Source organism: Podarcis gaigeae, assembly GCF_964106915.1.
Source record: "Podarcis gaigeae genome assembly, chromosome: 10".
NCBI lineage: Eukaryota > Metazoa > Chordata > Lepidosauria > Squamata > Lacertidae > Podarcis > Podarcis gaigeae.
The window spans coordinates 51,002,422-51,020,697 of NC_139686.1; the positions used below are offsets into that span (position 1 = coordinate 51,002,422).

The following is an 18,276-nucleotide window of genomic DNA, read 5'->3' on the forward strand; positions in this document are numbered from 1 at the left end:
GCTTATTGTGTCCCAAAGCACTAGTTTTGCATAGGGAAAATGAGCAAATAAATATCAGTCTTGTAAACTGAAATCTGTAGTCAAACATATTGTTATGTGTTTGGTGGTGGTGGTGGGAGCAGGCTGAATGTGAGAACCTGTTAACCTCTGGAACCAGCAAGTGTTAAAATATAAGCCAGGCTAGCTTCCTGTGCTGAGGTGATCAACTGGGTGATGGGCCATTAAGAGTACAAAGGCATGAGATGCTTAATCTCAGGATCATGGGTTCAAGCACCATGTTGAGCAAAAGATTCCTGCATTGCATTGTAGTCTCAGGTTATATGTGTGTGTGTAAATAAACCATATATCAAGAGATGTTAGGAGTAAGCAGATAGGAGTATTCCTGGTCGCCAGCTTGGATGGACTGGACCAGCTGATCCTGTAGAAGGGCTCCCCCCCAATAAAGACTTGATATTTGGGGCAGGGGGCAAAGTGGACTGTCCATGGGCCAGCAAGAAGAAGAAAGATGAAGGGGACCCCCAGTGTGCCAGGTTACTTTGCTGAACTGAGAGGACCTCCATGTAGCAGTACTTTATGTGGCAACTGAAATTTGCATAACTGCAGCCAGCAGGAGTTGAAAACAAATATTGGTTGAATTTCTTGCAACCACAATCAGGAAATCCCCAGTGACGACAGCTCAAATAACAGCAGGTAACTATTGAGGATCAGTGTAACAGAAATGGATGAATTACAATAATATAAAAGCTTTGCTCAGTGTAATCCATATTCAGGCAAAAAAAACCAGCCGACAGCATAATGTCTGTTGGCAGCCACATGTAAGCCCTCAGGCCTCAATACAGAGAAAATGAATCATCTTTAAGTCCCTTACATCAGTGAACATGTTGGTTGTCACTTAAACCCCAGGATGAATGTTGTAGCAACTCCCAGTTTACGTGGGGGTTATGTTCCAAGGCAACACATGTTTAAGTAAAATTGCATATATTTGAAACACCATTGAAAAAGCCCTGTTCCAGCCCTGCCCTGTCCCGCTTCACCACTTTTTCTGGTGTTTTTGTAACATTTTGGGGTTGCTTCTGGGTTCTGTGCAATGCACGTATGCGCCATCACACTTGTATTGGACACACCTAAAATGGTTACTGCCTGCAGAACAACAGAAAGGACAAGAACAAGAAGAGTCAGGGTTTTAGACATTAAAGGTAAAGGTAAAGGTACCCCTGCCCATACGGGCCAGTCTTGACAGACTCTAGGGTTGTGCGCTCATCTCACTCTAGAGGCCGGAAGCCAGCGCTGTCCGCAGACACTTCCGGGTCACGTGGCCAGCGTGACAAGCTGCATCTGGCGAGCCAGCGCAGCACACAGAAGGCTGTTTACCTTCCTGCTGGTAAGTGGTACCTATTTATCTACTTGCACCCGGGGGTGCTTTCGAACTGCTAGGTTGGCAGGCGCTGGGACCGAACGACGGGAGCGCACCCCGCCGCGGGGATTCGAACCGCCGACCATGCGATCGGCAAGTCCTAGGCGCTGAGGTTTTACCCACAGCGCCACCCGCGTCCCTTTTAGACATTAAACCAATACTATTTAGATTGCCATACCTGGCTCTGGAGTGGAAGCTGCCGGCTACTCATACTGAAAATAATTTGTAATTACACTAATTGTAGGTGGTCTTGTGAGAGCCAGTCTTGTATTCAGAACCATGTGCAGTTTGATGTTTTATGCACTCTGCAAATGTATCTGTACTGTCAGGGATGAACTAGGCACAATGCTGGAATTGTCTTTGCTTTTAATGGGCAGGATTTGAAAAATGCATGTAGCAGCTGTTGAGGGGTTGATAATTCTTGAGAGTTAAGCAGGTGAGGAGTGGGAACTTCCATGCTTTCCTCCATTTTAGTCCGGGGTGGAAATTGCTGTTATTTGCATGGGAAGGAAAGCACCCATTGTTGCAAATGGGGCCATTCTTCCCATTGCAAATAGCAGTTTTTAGAGGAACTGTTGGGTCTCCAGTTAGGGAAGAACGTTTACACTCATCTTTCTTGTGCACTTAATAGAAATACACATTTAATGCCATGCTTAGCTTGTCCCTCAGGACCACCTCTGTAGGAGCAGTGGCTAGCAAGTTGGAAGCTATTGAGAAAATGTATGATTTACTTAGAGAGGTGGGATACAGACAGTGAACACGGAAGGCTTGCAAATCTCTCTGCAGTAAGTAGCTGAACTGAAGGCTGTCTTATCTTCGGTGCTAATATAGCATGTACAATAAATATGATATGCAGATTTATAAATTGACAAACGTTATCAACTCCATTTATGACATGCCCTGATCTCCTCTGAAAAGTGGTCTTTACCTGCAGCGACACAAGCTCCTTAAAATTCTGCTTCTAATTTTAACATAAAGCATATGAATTAAAACTAATGCTCACCTTGAAATCCACATTAAACTTTTATATGATGAGATTGATGCAAACAGGATGAGCTAGAATTTCAGATTTGTTCCCTAATGGAAGGCTTACTTTCCCTTCCAGATACTTTCCCAGCTGTGTATTATGATTTATTCCCCCCCCCCCTTTGCTCAGTCTCATCTTATGAATAGGTAGGTGAATAAGTAATTTGTCAATAAATAGGAATATGTTTTGGTTGCCTGTCTGGTTAGGTTACTGGAAAAGGAAAAGTGTTTTAATAAAATAGGTTCATAGCATGGGTTCACCGTGTTTTCAATAAATGGTCTTTCAAAGATTTTTGCACGGTAGCTGTGATACAGAGCTCTCTTCACTATCCCATAGTTATGCAATGAAGACCAAATTCACACCATATAGATCACAGAGCAGCTACACAGCCCATGCAACCATCCTGGATGCACTGAAGGGGTGCCAACTTGAATAAAATATTGTGGGGGCCCAGGTGAGCCCCAACCCACATAATCAATCGCATGATGCTGTGCAAACAAACCATTTGAATGGGAATGCTCATCAACTTGGGGGCCCCCTGGCCAAAGCTCCCATGCTCCCAGGAGTCAGCTCCTGTGCTGTGCTGCATAAGTAACAGCTGTTAGCACATGCAACCGAGGGCCTTCTTGGTAGTGGCACCCACCCTGTGTCCCATCAGATATCAAGCAGATAAGTACCTCCCATCAGAAGACAAGCAGATACAACCTTTAGAAGGCATCTGCCCTGTATAGGGAAGTTTTTTTTAATGTTTGTGTTTTTATATATGTTGGAAGCTGCCCAGTCAGATGGGCAGGGTACAAATAATAAAATAATTATTATTATTATTATTATTATTATTATTATTATTAATTCTAAATTGGACCTTCCATAATATTCTTGGGCGATTCATAACTAGTTCTGGATGGGATGTCATTACAAAGATCTGCTTCTGTGCATCTTACACATATCTATATAACATGTGTTTATCTGCAGAAAATATTTTCGGGCCATTGGCAATTATACTTTGGGGATCTTTACTCAATATTATTGTGTACTATAAGCCAGACATCATTGAGTATAAATAATACCTTACTGACAGTGATTTAGCAATGATCAGTAGAACCCAATATGCTCCAAAGAGTCAAGAATATCACACCAGGATTAAATTGGCAATATTTATTTACAAATGAAGTGGTCTAAGAGTGAAAATAATGGTTTTTGAGGTTCAACATGCTGTAGCAGAAATATACAGAGTGGAAAAAGCTTAACGATATGTTACACAGGCTACTTGCCCCACTCATAGGGAAGAATAACGTGAAATATGGAGAATCGCATCTTTCAACCACATGACTTTTGTTTACTGCTTAGCACCATAGTCCAATTCAAGGAATGAGAAGGAAAGCATGTTAAAGCTGTTACATACTTCCAGTGATTGAAGGACTCAAGATCCACCTGCCATTGAGGAAAATCCAATAATAACAAAGAGATAAAACACAAAAAAATTATGTGAACACCTAATTTGGAAAGGGGGATTACTAGGCTGGCAAAGGACATAGGTTCTGCTTTCTTGACAAATTCCCCTTTTTCATAACTTGGTTCTTTTCTCCCTCTGATGTTTGTAGCCACCCTTCATTGTATTTTATCATATGGCACAGTTACAGATTGTCATGTCATGTCACCACCTTTTGCAGTTTCTTTGGCTGTTGATATATGCATGCTTCTGCAACCTTAACTATATTTCTCACGAGAACTTTTACCAAAATGGTAATGAATTTGTAGGACTCCACACACCCCTCCCCCCCCTTGCTGGCAACTAACTGGATTGCAGAGAAGTCAGAGTGAATATATAAAAGACTGCAGAAAGTGTTTACAGGAACATTTTCTTATCAACTGTCTGCACTATGCGGAAATAGCATTTCCATTTTGTGTTAAACATCAGTCAGACTATGTTATTTAACACATATTCTTTCTTGTCAAATATTGCACTTATTCTGCATTCTGTATGCTCTGTAGACAACTTAATAAGAGGTATTTCACACATAAAATGCTCTGATGCTAGGCTGTTTTCTCTCAGTTTCAAAGCCCATTTGATGAAAACAAAGGAACAGTCAGTGTACATGCAGCATCTTTTGCAACCTGTCAGTTGCTGATTTTCCTATAATACATATAAATTATATGTACAGATACATCAGATTCTAATACCTGTTTGTTAGCTCCTTTTAATGGCTGTAGATCTGCAGTCTGGATACTGATCATGTCATTTCCCCCTCATATTTGCTAAAGAACAGATATTACCAGGATAACTGCATGGACCCAACCACATTATGTGCTGTTCCAGTCTGCAGAAAAGTATTGCAATGATTCGCAGAAGAGGAAATGTATGCCAAAGCATTATGCAAATCAGGGATGGGGAACCCATGGTCCTCCAGGTGATGTTGAGTTCCAACTCCCATAAGCCCCAGGTTACCCATCTCTGAAATAAATGGTTCAAGCAGAAAAAGTGCATGCTTATAATCTAAAAGATGATAGTTCAGATTCCTTTCAAGTAACAGATTTTTGCTGATATCCCAATAATTGTGTTGCCTAAGGAAATACTGTAGAGTTGGCTATTATAAGAAATGACTTAAGAAACAATATTTTCAGCTTGCTATGTGTTTGTCTGTCTTAATTACTGAGAAATATCTCTTTATCTGTTACATGCGCCACCCTTCCTCAAAGATAGGAATACAAGGTTGCTCACATGAGACAATATGTAATACAGTGGTACCTTGGGTTAAGAACTTAATTCGTTCTGGAGGTCCGTTCTTAACCTGAAACTGTTCTTAACCTGAGGTACCACTTTAGCTAATGGGGCCTCCCGCTGCTGCTGTTCCACTGCTGCACGATTTCTGTTCTCATCCTGAAGCAAAGTTCTTAACCCGAGGTTCTATTTCTGGGTTATCGGAGTCTGTAACCTGAAGTGTCTGTAACCTGAAGCACCTGTAACCCAAGGTGCCACTGTATAAAGCAGAATATAAAAATGCACAATAAAGCAGCTTAAAAGCAATGACACTTTAAACACAAATTGGCAGCAATAAATGATCAAGTCTTAAGCTGATGTTCAGATGTTGAGTCGGACAACAAAGCATTTAACTTGGTCCATACCTGCTTTCCATATCTTTCCCATCAGCCTTTTTATTTCTGAGTAAAGCTCAATTAATAATGAATACAGTTAATGGGAGATGCTCAGTCATGTACTAACCTTTGAGGGAAGCTTTATTTTGGGCATGGCGACTATCAAGAAGAAAAAGCAACTCATAAAATCCCAATGACTTCTGCCTGCAGCATCAAACAAATTGACAGCAGAGTAAATTACTTTAGCTTTATAGGTAATGCGAGACAAACATCTGGCTAGAGATACCTGGAAAGATTTTATGAGTTCTCTAAAAGTGTAATAACAAAGCTCTGCCCTCTTTAACAATCCCATTCAGTGTTGCATATATGGTGTGATCATAGCGTCACTTTATGATAGACCTGCTACCAAAAAAAATATTTATTTGGTACATGTGTAGCCCACATTTACTTCAAGGAGCTCAAGGCTGTTTCCCTCCTTTTCATCATTAAAACAACGCTCTGAGGTAGGCAAGACTGAGTGTGAGTGACTGGCCCAAGGTCACCCAGTGAGTGGTTGGTACTTTCTCAGACTGCCCACAGCTGTGTCCCATGCAGCTGCACTCTCCAGACCCAGTTCTGGTGCGGCAGGTTTGTTGAGTTTCTCAGAGGGTCCAGATGGGGAAAGGGCCCCTCTCCATGCACAACACTTTCTTCATGCTCTGTCCTCTCCTCCTTCCTTTTTGGGAAGCTCACAATCAGAGCATCAAAGGGATAACTTGGCCCCACTTCCCCTTATTCTCCACCTCAAGCAACTGGCCTTTAGAGGTGCACTGTCTCTAAACCTAGAACTGCATTAGTTATCATGGTCACTGATAAACCAATGCTCCATGATTTCCCCCCGTTTTGGTCCTAAATCTACAGCTAGGAAACAAAGTTAAGATTAAGAGACTATTTTAAGCATGGGTTATTTCTGTCTTGTGTGAAAATAGCAGCTAAGATGGAGGTTGACAGACCAATGTTCCATCAGTTCCTAAAGATTGGAGCATTTATTCTCTTTCAGAGAGATAAGGGCATCAAGGTTGTTAGCAGAAGTTGGAGAGCTTTTTTAGGGAACAATTATGTTTAAGCATCTGTTGTCGAGGCTATATAATATCTTGGCATACTTATCACTTCTAAACCATAGATACAGATTTGAATAAGGTCATAATGTAAATTGCTAGAGAACAATAGGTATTCTATTAATCACTACCATGATGGTGATGAATGCCATTCAGTGCTGTCTTGTATAGGTCACTTCATAAGATGGCTAATAAGTGCAAAACCAGCCTTGAAGGAATGCTTGACCCAAATTTCCCAAACAACAACATAGGCATAGGTTAATCTCTATTTTTGTGGTCCATAATATGTTTGCATGTTTAAACCTATAATTCCATTCTTCTTTATTTATGCATTCTGTGATTCTTTATTCTTTATTCATATTTATATATGAACACACACACACACACAGTATTTTAAAGCATACTTAACTGTTATTTCCTCTCACATTATGTATGGAAATATCAATTGTGACATGTTTAAATTGCTGAGGACCGTGAACAACATTTGGAGAAGTGTAAAAGCACCATATTCCTGCCCAAGAGGTGAAGATCAGATAAATTATTTTGGAAATTGGCAAATATCATGTTCCTCTGAAACAATCTGGTTTTATTTTACTATCTGAATCTGACAAAAGAAATCAGAAAGCCAGTGATGATTTGCACTACCCAGCTTGCAACTTACACACCGTTTGTTTTCATGATGTAATGTGCTTGAAACACACATGCATAGGAATATCCTATTATTTTTGGTGGTGTCCTGAGCTCAGATCTGACCTTCCATACCACTCTTGCAAAAATCTGATTTTATCATCAATCATTTAATTAAATTCCTATCCCATCCTTCCAACCAAAGAAGCCAAGGGCAGCAAAACTCAATAAGCTAAAACAATGCAATTTGAAATAAAATCAAAACATACCTAAAACATTTTAAAAACAATGACAAAACCTTCTTTAAAAAAAATTCAAAACATGTAAACATCTAAAAACATTTAAAATCAATCACATAACCCACAGGCGCTAATTTCATGATGTTGCCTGGGTAAACAGGAACCTTTTAAAATTTCTCCTGAAAGTCACTTATGATCAAAACAGACACACCTCACTAGGGAGGGCATTCCCAAAATGGGGAACCACTACTGAGAAGGCCTATTTGAAATGTGGGTGAGAAGGGTGTTATGCACCAGTAGAGATTGAAACATCAAAGCATTTTAGACTTCACTGCTAACATTTTCATTGCTGCATCTGTTTATTAGGTTCAGAATGACCTCTTAGACTGCTTGTGCAGCTAGTAAACTAATCGTAGGGGTGTATGGGGTTTTAGGGGAAGGGTAGTACCTCTGGTGGGGGACACACCCTGCTCCCTCTGGGGTAGTTTGTCCACCTTTGGTCCCCACCCTGCACTCAGCTCTCACCTGTGACCACACCCCAGGAATGGCTTTGACTGGCCAGCTAAACCAGGTGAGGGTAGCCAAGGGGTCTCAAACTCTCAATGAGTTAGCGACCTGCCCTGCATGTGAAGACTGGCTCCAGCAGATTGAGTGGACAAGACCAATAGTGGCAGAGACCCATAATGCAGCAATTTGAGTTCAGTCCCGGAGTCACACTGAATTATTTCTCGAGTCAGTTGGATGCTAACAAATCAATTGTTATTTGATGTAATGTTAGCATATAATACAATGTCCAATTCTGGAATACAAAATGTATATATAACTAAGTTGGCAACAACCTGATGGTATAAGTACATAATTTTTGGAAGCCATATTTTTCATGTTAAGGTTTTCCAATTATTTCCATAGTGATTGCTATTTACTTTTTTTTTTATTAACTGCATGATTTAACTTGTGGGGCATTTTATGACTCTTTGGGTCAACCTATAAACTAACGATAAAAGCTATTAATGGTTATATGAAACTTCTCTAGTGGAGCTAGGTTCCTCGCCATAAAAGTGGTCACTCAATAAGGATGATTTATAATGGAGACATTCACTGCTTTATCCCTTTCCATAGACTGGATTGTCAGTAGAGAATAGGAAACTAACAAGATCTATCTTAGACTTGGGACCCTCGACAAATCCCAAGCCCCAGCTAGCCACATCCGCTGCTGTATTAGGATGGTAAATGAGCAAATCAATCTTAATTCAGTTGGAATAATTCATTACCTAACTCAAGTCTCTTGGGTCTAGCTAAGGTAAATCCCATACTAACTGTTTTTTGTACCTTTCTCCTCAGTAGGATGAAGCTGGGCCCCTAGAGAAAGGCTGCTCTAATGGAATATCAAATTGAATATTCTGTGTACAGCAGTTACTCTAGCTTCTTATTTCATTTCCCCACTGTGGCTCTGCTTGAGTCAGCACACGCAGAAAACAACAGCTGCTTTGTACATAAACTTTTCAGTCATGGGAGTGTGCTGGAATATTTGTGATTAGCACCATAGGTGGTTTTTGTTGTTGTTGTTGTCTGCTTGCTTTTAGACCTCATTATTTGATCTTTTCTTGCCTTTCTGCGTATACTCAAACAGAAGGGAGCTTCCATACAGTGCTTCATTCAGCTTTGAATATTACAGACCCTTCAAGTGTCCCTGTTTTCCAGGGACAGTTCTGGATTTAAAGAAGCCATCCCAGTTTGGTCCTGCTTTTCCTTAGGATTTGGTCCTGCTTTTCCTTAGGATATCCCTATTTTCTTTGGAGAAATGTTGGAGGGTATGGTAGGATGTTCCTATTCATCAGAGAGTATGGAGTTATGCAGTTCCCAAGCCAAGGAACTATACAACCTGTATAGGGAAGCTTTTTTAAATGCTTTATTATGTTTTTATATGTGTTGGCAACTGCCTAGTGTGGCTGGGGCAACCCAGTCAGTTGGACAAGGTATTATTATTAATATTGATGTCCCTATTTTCTTCAGAGAAATGTTGGAGGGTATGATATTATACACACTTCTTCATTACAAGATTGGGACTGAGTTCACTAGATCTGTATCAGAACAGGGGTGGAAAAACCTCAGGCCTCTCTTCCTGGTCTCCAGAACTCTCCAAAGCCCACTCCCCTCACTGGCCCTGTCTCGTATCCCAAATGTTTCCTCATCCCCGGTAGGAATGTGTCTTTGAACCCTGAGATAATGTCTCCTGCTTGTCTCAATGAAGGATGCAGAGAAGGGTGTGTAGAAACTAGCCTAGTGAACAAAGTTAAAATTTACATTTGTTGTGCTGCCCACTTCTTTTTGCTTCTGGCCTTGCCCATTACCAAGACATGGACCTTGGAAGGTCACACAGAAGTTAATGTGACCCTTAGGCTGGAGAAGCTTCCCCTCCCTTGGAAGTGTCCACAATCCTCTGCAGCATTCTTGCGTTCTGTGTCAAAAACATGTTGATGTGGCAATCATATCCGATGGCAAAAAGTTTGAAAACAACAGCGACACTGATACGAATTTTGCAGGAGAGATCCGTAGTGAGAACCGAAAACAAAGCAACTAGTGTCCTGCTCCTGAACCCACCTCCCTCCTGTATTCATGTAGATTTCCCATGCTAACATATTTTCCTTCATGGGAATCGCCTCAAAGGACTGACTGCTAGCTAGCCCTTTGGGGCCATCAGCAGACATACATAACACTTAGGTATGCGGGTGACGCTGTGATCTAAACCACTGAGCTTCTTGGGCTTGCTGATCAGAAGGTCGGCGGTTTGAATCCCCACAACGGGTTGAGCTCCCGTTGCTGTGTCCCAGCTCCTGCTAACCTAGCAGTTCTAAAGTACACCAGTGCAAGTAGATAAATAGGTACCGCTGCAGCGGGAAGGTAAATGGTGTTTCTGTGCGCTCTGGAATTCTGTTACAATGTTCCATTGCACCTGAAGCAGTTTAGTCATGCTGGCCATGTGACCCAGAAAGCTGTCTGTGGACAAACACTGGCTCCCTTGGCCTGAAAGAAGGATGAGTGCTGCACCCCATAGTCGTCTTTGACTGGACTTAACCGTCCAGGGGTCCTTTACCTTTTTAACCTACATAACACCTGCTGCTCTTCATGGTTATCCGTTCCCTGGTCCTGGCTGCAATCCCCACAAAACATGTCTGCTTTCAACACTTCTTTATTTTTCACTATAGCCTCTACGCTTTTGATTGACAAAGCCTTGCATCTTGTTGTCATAACCAGAAAGAAAGGAACCTGATGGAATGCAGCGTCTTCAGCTGAAAAGGGGAGAAATGACACTGTAACGCATTTTAAAATATATTTACTTACATGGAATGCTAGTGGATAAAAGATAGGAACATGGCCCCTGTAATTGTTTTGTGGCACAGGATAAGGGAGAATATTTGAAGCTTTTCAAAGTATGTGACATTTACAATATTGAATGCCAGGACCTATGTAGGCAAAATCTTTGTCATGTGCTCTAGATAGAAATGCAACAGCTGTAACCTTGTATTCTAGCGGGGGGCGGGGATGGTTCAGGCATTTTTTCCATGTGAGTTTGGTGGCTCTTGGGAGCGCTTGTTGTAATTGTTTACTAAAAATGCAGCCGACATCCATTCAACCTCGTGAAAACCCATTCTGTATTATCTTTCCATACAAACAATGATAGAAATTAAACATGAGTGAAATTCACTGGAAGAATTCCATTCTTTGGTTTTCCTTTTTTTTTTTAATAACTCATACAAAACATATATATGCCATCTATATGCTGACAAGTACCAATTCTGCATCATTAGATTCAATATTATCCACTTCTGTTTATTAAATTGAGGGATGTGGGTGGCACTGTGGTCTAAACCACTGAGCCTAGGACTTGCCGATCGGAAGGTCAGTGGTTCGAATCCCTGCAACGGGGTGAGCTCCCGTTGTTCGGTCCCAGCTCCTGCTAACCTAGCAGTGCGAAAGCACGTCAAAGTGCAAGTAGATAAATAAAGTAGGTACCACTCTGGCAGGAAGGTAAAGGGTGTTTCCATGCGCTGCTCTGGTTGCACCAAAAGTCATGCTTAGTCATGCTGGCTACATGACCCAGACAAATGTCGGCTCCCTCGGCCAGTAAAGCGAGATGAGCGCCGCAACCCCAGAGTTGTTTGCAACTGGACTTAACTGTCAGGGGTCCTTTACCTTTACCTTTTTATTTATTAAATGACATAGATACGTAGCCACACATGTCCTATGTCCACAATATATAGAATTATATCTGCCATGTCTATTTAAGGTTGGATTTATTTCTCATTTTAGTAGCCATAACAATTAAAGTTTAGAGAGAGACTTGGAGCAGACCCAATACAAATCAGTAGACTTAAATCCATTGATTTCAATCACTCTACTCAGAGTACCACTAACATCGGCTCTCATCCTTAGGCTGTTATACCCATTTCTCTGGAAGTAATCCCCTTAGAACTCACTGGGATTTACATCTGAGGATTGTACTGTTACTATGATAGCAGTACCCAAACCATCAAGGAGAAAGAGATTAGCAATGGAACCACTAGCAGTCTTGGGCAAGAAGGAACCAATGCCTCATCTGCAACTCTTGGGCAGAAAAAAAGACAGTAACCTGTTGAGATAATTAATAACTCATGAGCACGTTGTTACCTGCTTTTTTGAGTCTTAGTGAAAGGGCAAGATGCAGTATTTGTAATTGAAAGCCCATTCCTTTCCTTAGCATTTTGAGAATAAAACCAATCATTGGTTGAAGGCTTCCAGCATCTAAATTGAAAACTCCTATAAGACTGATAGAGAAGCAACTTTTAGACTCTCTTGCCGAGTGTCAGGTGACATTCATTTAACTTGCTGTAAACAAAGAGGATGAATCGTCCTTAAAATCAGAAGCATAGCTCTGTAATTGCATGAATTCCATTAAAAAGTACACGTCCGAAGCTTTTCCAGCCTGGGTCTTGCCTATTTAATTTCTCTAAGTGATTAGATGATCCATCATGCTTGAGAAGGTCCAAGTGTTTAAACTTGACAGCTCATTATTTAAGGGATATATATTATACTCAGTTGTTAAATTGAATTTAGGTTCCATCACAGGCATTCTTTTATGACTACTTATAATGACAGCAGATGAGCATCTAAGCATCTGATCACTTTACAGGGGACTGAGCTTTGTTGAAGCCAAAACAGAATTGGTGGTCCAGTCCTCTTATTTAACCATTCATGCAGGCTCAGCCCATGAAAAGCAGAGGGGGAAGGAGATGAAGTATTCCTTCCTAATCTCCCAGAAGACTTTACAGTGGTACCTCGGGTTAAGAACTTAATTCGTTCTGGAGGTCCGTTCTTGACCTGAAACTGTTCTCAACCTGAAGCACCACTTTAGCTAATGGGGCCTCCCGCTGCCACACCACTACTGCAAGATTTTTGTTCTCATCCTGAAGCAAAGTTCTTAACCCAAGGTACTATTTCTGGGTTAGCGGAGTCTGTAACCTGAAGCGTCTGTAACCTGAAGCGTCTGTAACCTGAAGCGTCTGTAACCTGAGGTACCACTGTATATTCATGCAAGGGGAGTGAAAGTTAGTGGACAGAATTGTGGAAACTTTTTTTCCCCCCTACACCACCCTGTTTACTGAATATGTGCAAAAGCTAACATTTGGGTCTGACTAGCAGGCATACTCTCAAAATCTCAAATGTACCCTGTCCCAAGTATAAAATGTTATTACCATTTACAAATGTGTGTGTGTGTGTGTGTGTGTGTGTGTGTGAATATTGGGGCTGTTCAGAATGAGACAATCTATGTGCCCCCAAAGAATTGCACATGGAGAGCATTATCTGAACAAAAGGATTACACATAAAGAACAATTTCAGAAATGAAAGAGAATGGAGATGTTTTGCAGGTGCAGCACACAAAAGTTTGGGCTCCATGACCAGTATGTTTCCCTATGCCTACAGTGACAATGAGTCCTAAAACAACCCTCTATTTGAAGAATAGTCAGAGGACTGTCAACTATTTGAAGAAGGCTTCCATTCAAAGGGCTTTCCTAGTCAAGATTAAAGATCAAAACAAATAACCGAAGTGGCCCATCAGCATTTGGTACTCTGACAGCAAACTAAGCAGCCACAAAGGTCACCTGATCAGTTGTCCACAATATGAAAAAAGCTCAACAAGTTCCAGCACCTCTTTTTCTAGAAAAAAAAGCCCTGCCAACAACAATAGGCAACCAATAACCAATAGATAACCAATAATAGGCCTCATGTCAAAAATTAAAAGCACTGCTTCTATTGCATGTTGCGCAACCAATGCATGAAAGCTTTTCAACAAAAAGACATGAAAAATGAATGAAATTTGACGCACTGTTCTAGCCTTTGACATGCAGAAATTTGAAAGATATTTTCCTGCATATTCTTGAAAGAAAGTTTCCTTTGTTTTTCCATGCTTTGTTCTCTCCCCCCCCCCCCAAGTTTCAAAGGAAAGGAAAGTCACAGTAACTCAATTATATATTAAAACAACCAGTATTGTAAATGATTGCAATATAGAGGTGGGAATGCTCTTTTTATTTTTTGCTTTTGGGAGATGTTGAGCCACAAAGAAAAGCAGACAACAAATCTCATTGGAAACAGGAAGCCCAAAAACCAAAGTGCAACTCATTAGCTTTCTTGAGGTTCCAGGTATGCTAATATACCTCTCAATCAAATTAAAACTGGTGTTCATTGTGCAATCTCCTGTTAAACATATGTCAACATGCAGACAATCATATTAAAAGTATACTTTTTTTTACACCCAACATTAAGCACCTTTTAAATAACCTTTTTACCAAGTCTGAAAACAGCACTTACTGATATACAAGCAGGAGCAGTGGTTGCACTCGCAACTGCTGTTGGCTCCTCGATCAGCAGCTAAGGCAGTCAGGTTCAGCCCAGGAAATTTAAATCATAGCAAAGAATGAGGGTGAGGTCACCAGGGTGGACCTGACTGAAGCCTATTCCTGTCTCGCTTCAGTCAAGTTTGTCAGCTGCCAATAAAAACCAGCAGCACTTGAACCCAGCAGCACAGTCAGCATCGGACTTTTCTCCCTCCTTCAATGATGTGGTTTGCTCCATTTGATAGCCTTGCTATTTGCTTACTATATTAGTGGCCAGGAAGGAATTTATCCAGAGACAAATTGGGCCAGTCTATGGTTTTGTCTACCTCAGGCACAGGCATCGGACCTCCAGATGTTTTGGGGCTACAACTCCCATCATCCCTAGCTAACAGGACCAGTGGTCAGGGATGATGGGAATTGTAGTCTCAAAATATCTGGAGGACCGAGTTTGCCTGGTCTACCTCATAGCAACCGTCCTTAACCCAGGATTGACCCTAAATAATAAGTCAGAAAATCAGATGGGTTGATTCAAGATACACACCCAATGGCTAAGCCAAGAGCTTAATACATCTGCAATCAATAATGTGGTGGCCTGTTTGTTCCCCCAAACGTGATTTGTCATGTCTTGCTGCCATGGTTTGCCATGACACTTGTGAGTTCACTGTGCCTGGGCCTAGAGGAAACGCTTCTCTATGCATATTCAGGCATCTGCCTAGACCATGGTTAGGGCCCGAGGCCCCATCCTCAACATTTCCAGGTAAATGTGCTACTCTTCAGTCCTTTATGCATTTAGCATGATGATCTGAAGAGGTTCCTAAGTTCTTATGGAGCCCTGTCTTATCAAGCTTCCAGTTGCAGAGAGGCTTCTCTAAGTGTACTCAGCGGAAGTAAATTGGAAACCACTTTTTTGAAGGGAGTGGTTCTTGTACCTCTACCCCTGTCCCTTTCCCATTGCAACACTTTGCATATTCAGGTGAATTTCTGAATGCAGCTCATATGTTTCCTCCAAGGTCATTCTGACAGGTGTATTTCCCTTGGTGAAACATAATTCTAAGAGCAGGGTTATTTTTAATGAAACACATAAGCATGGCATCCTTCAAATGAATATTTACCTGGTACAATAAGGGTTCACAATTAGAGATGGTGCTTGCTGATGCTTCCTTCTCTTGTGTTTCGTTAAATAAGTTAAATAACATAGGCAGGCTAGCTTTGACAGCAATTGCAAGCTAATGGTGGGTTAGGCCCAGTGCCCTTGCCAGGACATATTGCTGCCTGAGGCAAAGGAGAATATGGCACCCTCTCCCTTCCATGCCTAGAAGCAGACTGGACTGCCAGTTTAATCTTCTTTCAACACTGGCAACTGGATAGTGTCCCCGAGGACAGCAGGCTAGCTTCGAAGGCACAGGGCAGGCTATGTGGCTCACAAAGCTCTATCCTCTTACACTTCACACCATTTCCTACACAAACAGTGGCGTAGCGTGGGTTGTCAGCACCCGGGACAAGGCAAGTAATTTGCGTCCCCTAACCCGTGGATTTGCGCCCCCTAACCCTAACCCCCAGATGTTGTGCCTGGTGCGGCCGGCCCCCCTGCACCCCCCACGCTACGCCACTGTACACAAATCATCATGGGCCACCTGATGCCACTGCCTCACTCTGCCTAACAGTAGGGACAATTTTGTATGGACTTTATAATCCTTGCACTGCAGTCTTCAATACAGTCTGACATTACGTTGCAAGAACAGCTAACTGAAAGCAGTATCATTCCCTTTTACATGCTCTCTCATGCTGAGCTTTTAACAGATCTGTTGAATGGACATTACTTACCATGCCCATTGCCCACTACAGACTTTTTGTGTGATGTCTTTTATAATGTGTCTTCGCGGCTCTCTAACAGACTCTTCTTACTACTCTGAAAGTGCAAACCCAAAGTCCATTTGAACTAAGCAGAGATAGATCAGGCAAGTTCAAAATAGTTTTGAAGCTTTATTAAGCTACAATTATATATAAAAAAACACATGCAGTAGTACCTCGGTTTAAGAACAGTCCTGTTTACGAACGATTCGGTTAGCAAACTCCGCAAAACCAGAAGTAGAGTCCAGGTTTGAGAACTTTACCTTGGTCCAAGCACGAAATCCTAAAGGTGGAACGGCACTGGCGGCGGGAGGCCTCATTAGGGAAAGCGCGCCTCAGTTTAAGAACGGTTTCGGTTTAAGAACGGACTTCTGCAATGGATCAAGTTCATAAACTATACACTACACACTCACTCTTTTCCCTACTTGCAATAGTGTGGGATCTCTGTGAGCTCTTCTCCAGAGAGCACACTACATTTTGAACTGGATTGTGGACTTTTGTAGCATTAAGGATTTTCATCACTATGTGTTGAAACCTGCCAAGACTTTGATGTGAGTAAACCTTATTTTTTGTTTTATTTAAACAGTCTGAGAGTGATTATTATTATTATTATTATTAGTTAGCAATGAAACATAAACGAGAGAAGATAACCCACGATTGCCTATATGCAACCTTGTCTTAATAGATTCTGGGCATGGATGGTGATTTTTAACTCTGCTGAAATAGATACAGTGGTACCTCTGGTTACGAACTTAATTCGTTCTGGAGGTCCGTTCTTAACCTGAAACTGTTCTTAACCTAAGGTACCACTTTAGCTAATGGGGCCTCCTGCTGCCACCATGCTGCTGGTATGCAATTTCTGTTCTCATCCGGAGGTAAAGTTCTTAACCCAAGGTACTACTTCTGGGTTAGAGGAGTCTGTAACCCGAAGTGTTTGTAACCCGAGGTGTTTGTAACCTGAGGTATCACTGTATTTGCATTCATGCACAAGTGAGAAATAGGAAGGATAATTACTAAGCAAAATATCCTCTCCTACTCATCAAAATCCATCCAACACCTACTACCACTGCATGCACTTACTCTAATTTCACCTGTCTGACCATAGACTTTTATTCCCCTTTTGCTGTCAATATCCAGCTTGGGTTGTCTCCTTCTGGCTTTTTTCCTAAGACAGGAATAGTAGCCTCCTAACAACCCTCAGCATCCATAACAAACTACAGCACCAAGAATTCTGTTTAAAGTGGTATCATCATGCTTTAAATGTATGGTGTGAATGTGGCCACTGTTTGACAAGGCTGGGAGAGAATTTTGCCTACAGGATGATTTGATGTTCCTGCAGGATTTTGTCTTCCTCATAACAAGGGTTCTCATACAGTTCTCTTTGTTAATCGCTTGCCCCAACTTTCTTTGGCAGGAACTGGCTTTGACCAGGATTAGTATTTGGGAAAGCAAGGTTGGGGCCCCCAGCTTCCCACCATTGGGGAACCCCTTATGGATTTAGGGTGAGCAGCCTCAACAGCCATGGCCCTACCTCAGAGAGCAAATTGAATGGAGGTGACCCCAGTTGGCCATTGGGCCTACTCGTATTGGTCTTCACTTGGGCCCAGTAACCACATTAGCTTCCCAGCACACCACCTGGGCGTCAAGGGCTACAAATCTCACAGTACATTGGCTGTGCAATGAATTGACCCTTATTCTGTGTCAAGCCCAACCCCCCAGCTGCTGTTGCCAATAAATTTGGGGCCTTGTTGATCCCAAACAATCCGCACTCCACCCTCAGCCTTCCACTACATCTAGGTCCACAAATATGCTTGCAGAATAAAACAGATGCAGACTGGAAACTGCACCTCTGCCAATTATGAAATGTGTTTTGAACACTGTCACAGTTAAACCTGGAAGCATGTGGAGTGACTTAGGGAACAGAGCCAGTTTCCATAAGAAGAGAAAAATGAAACGGTGGGGCCCCTTCAAACCAGTATTTTTATTTTTTTTATCAGATGGGAAACAACATCAGAGGCAAGTCGCTCAGTGAAACCTTCTCCATGCCAAGCCATGC

At 41.8% G+C, this 18,276-nt stretch overlaps 1 long non-coding RNA gene across 1 annotated transcript in view; it reads right to left on the reverse strand.

The window, feature by feature from the left end:
• The window catches only part of LOC310825745, an 835,366-nt gene that overhangs the window by 81,237 nt on the left and 735,853 nt on the right, over window positions 1–18,276 (reverse strand). The window contains exon 2 of the long non-coding RNA XR_014555509.1: window positions 12,827–13,044. This is a non-coding gene — a long non-coding RNA (uncharacterized lncRNA). The remainder of the gene's footprint in view (window positions 1–12,826; window positions 13,045–18,276) is intronic.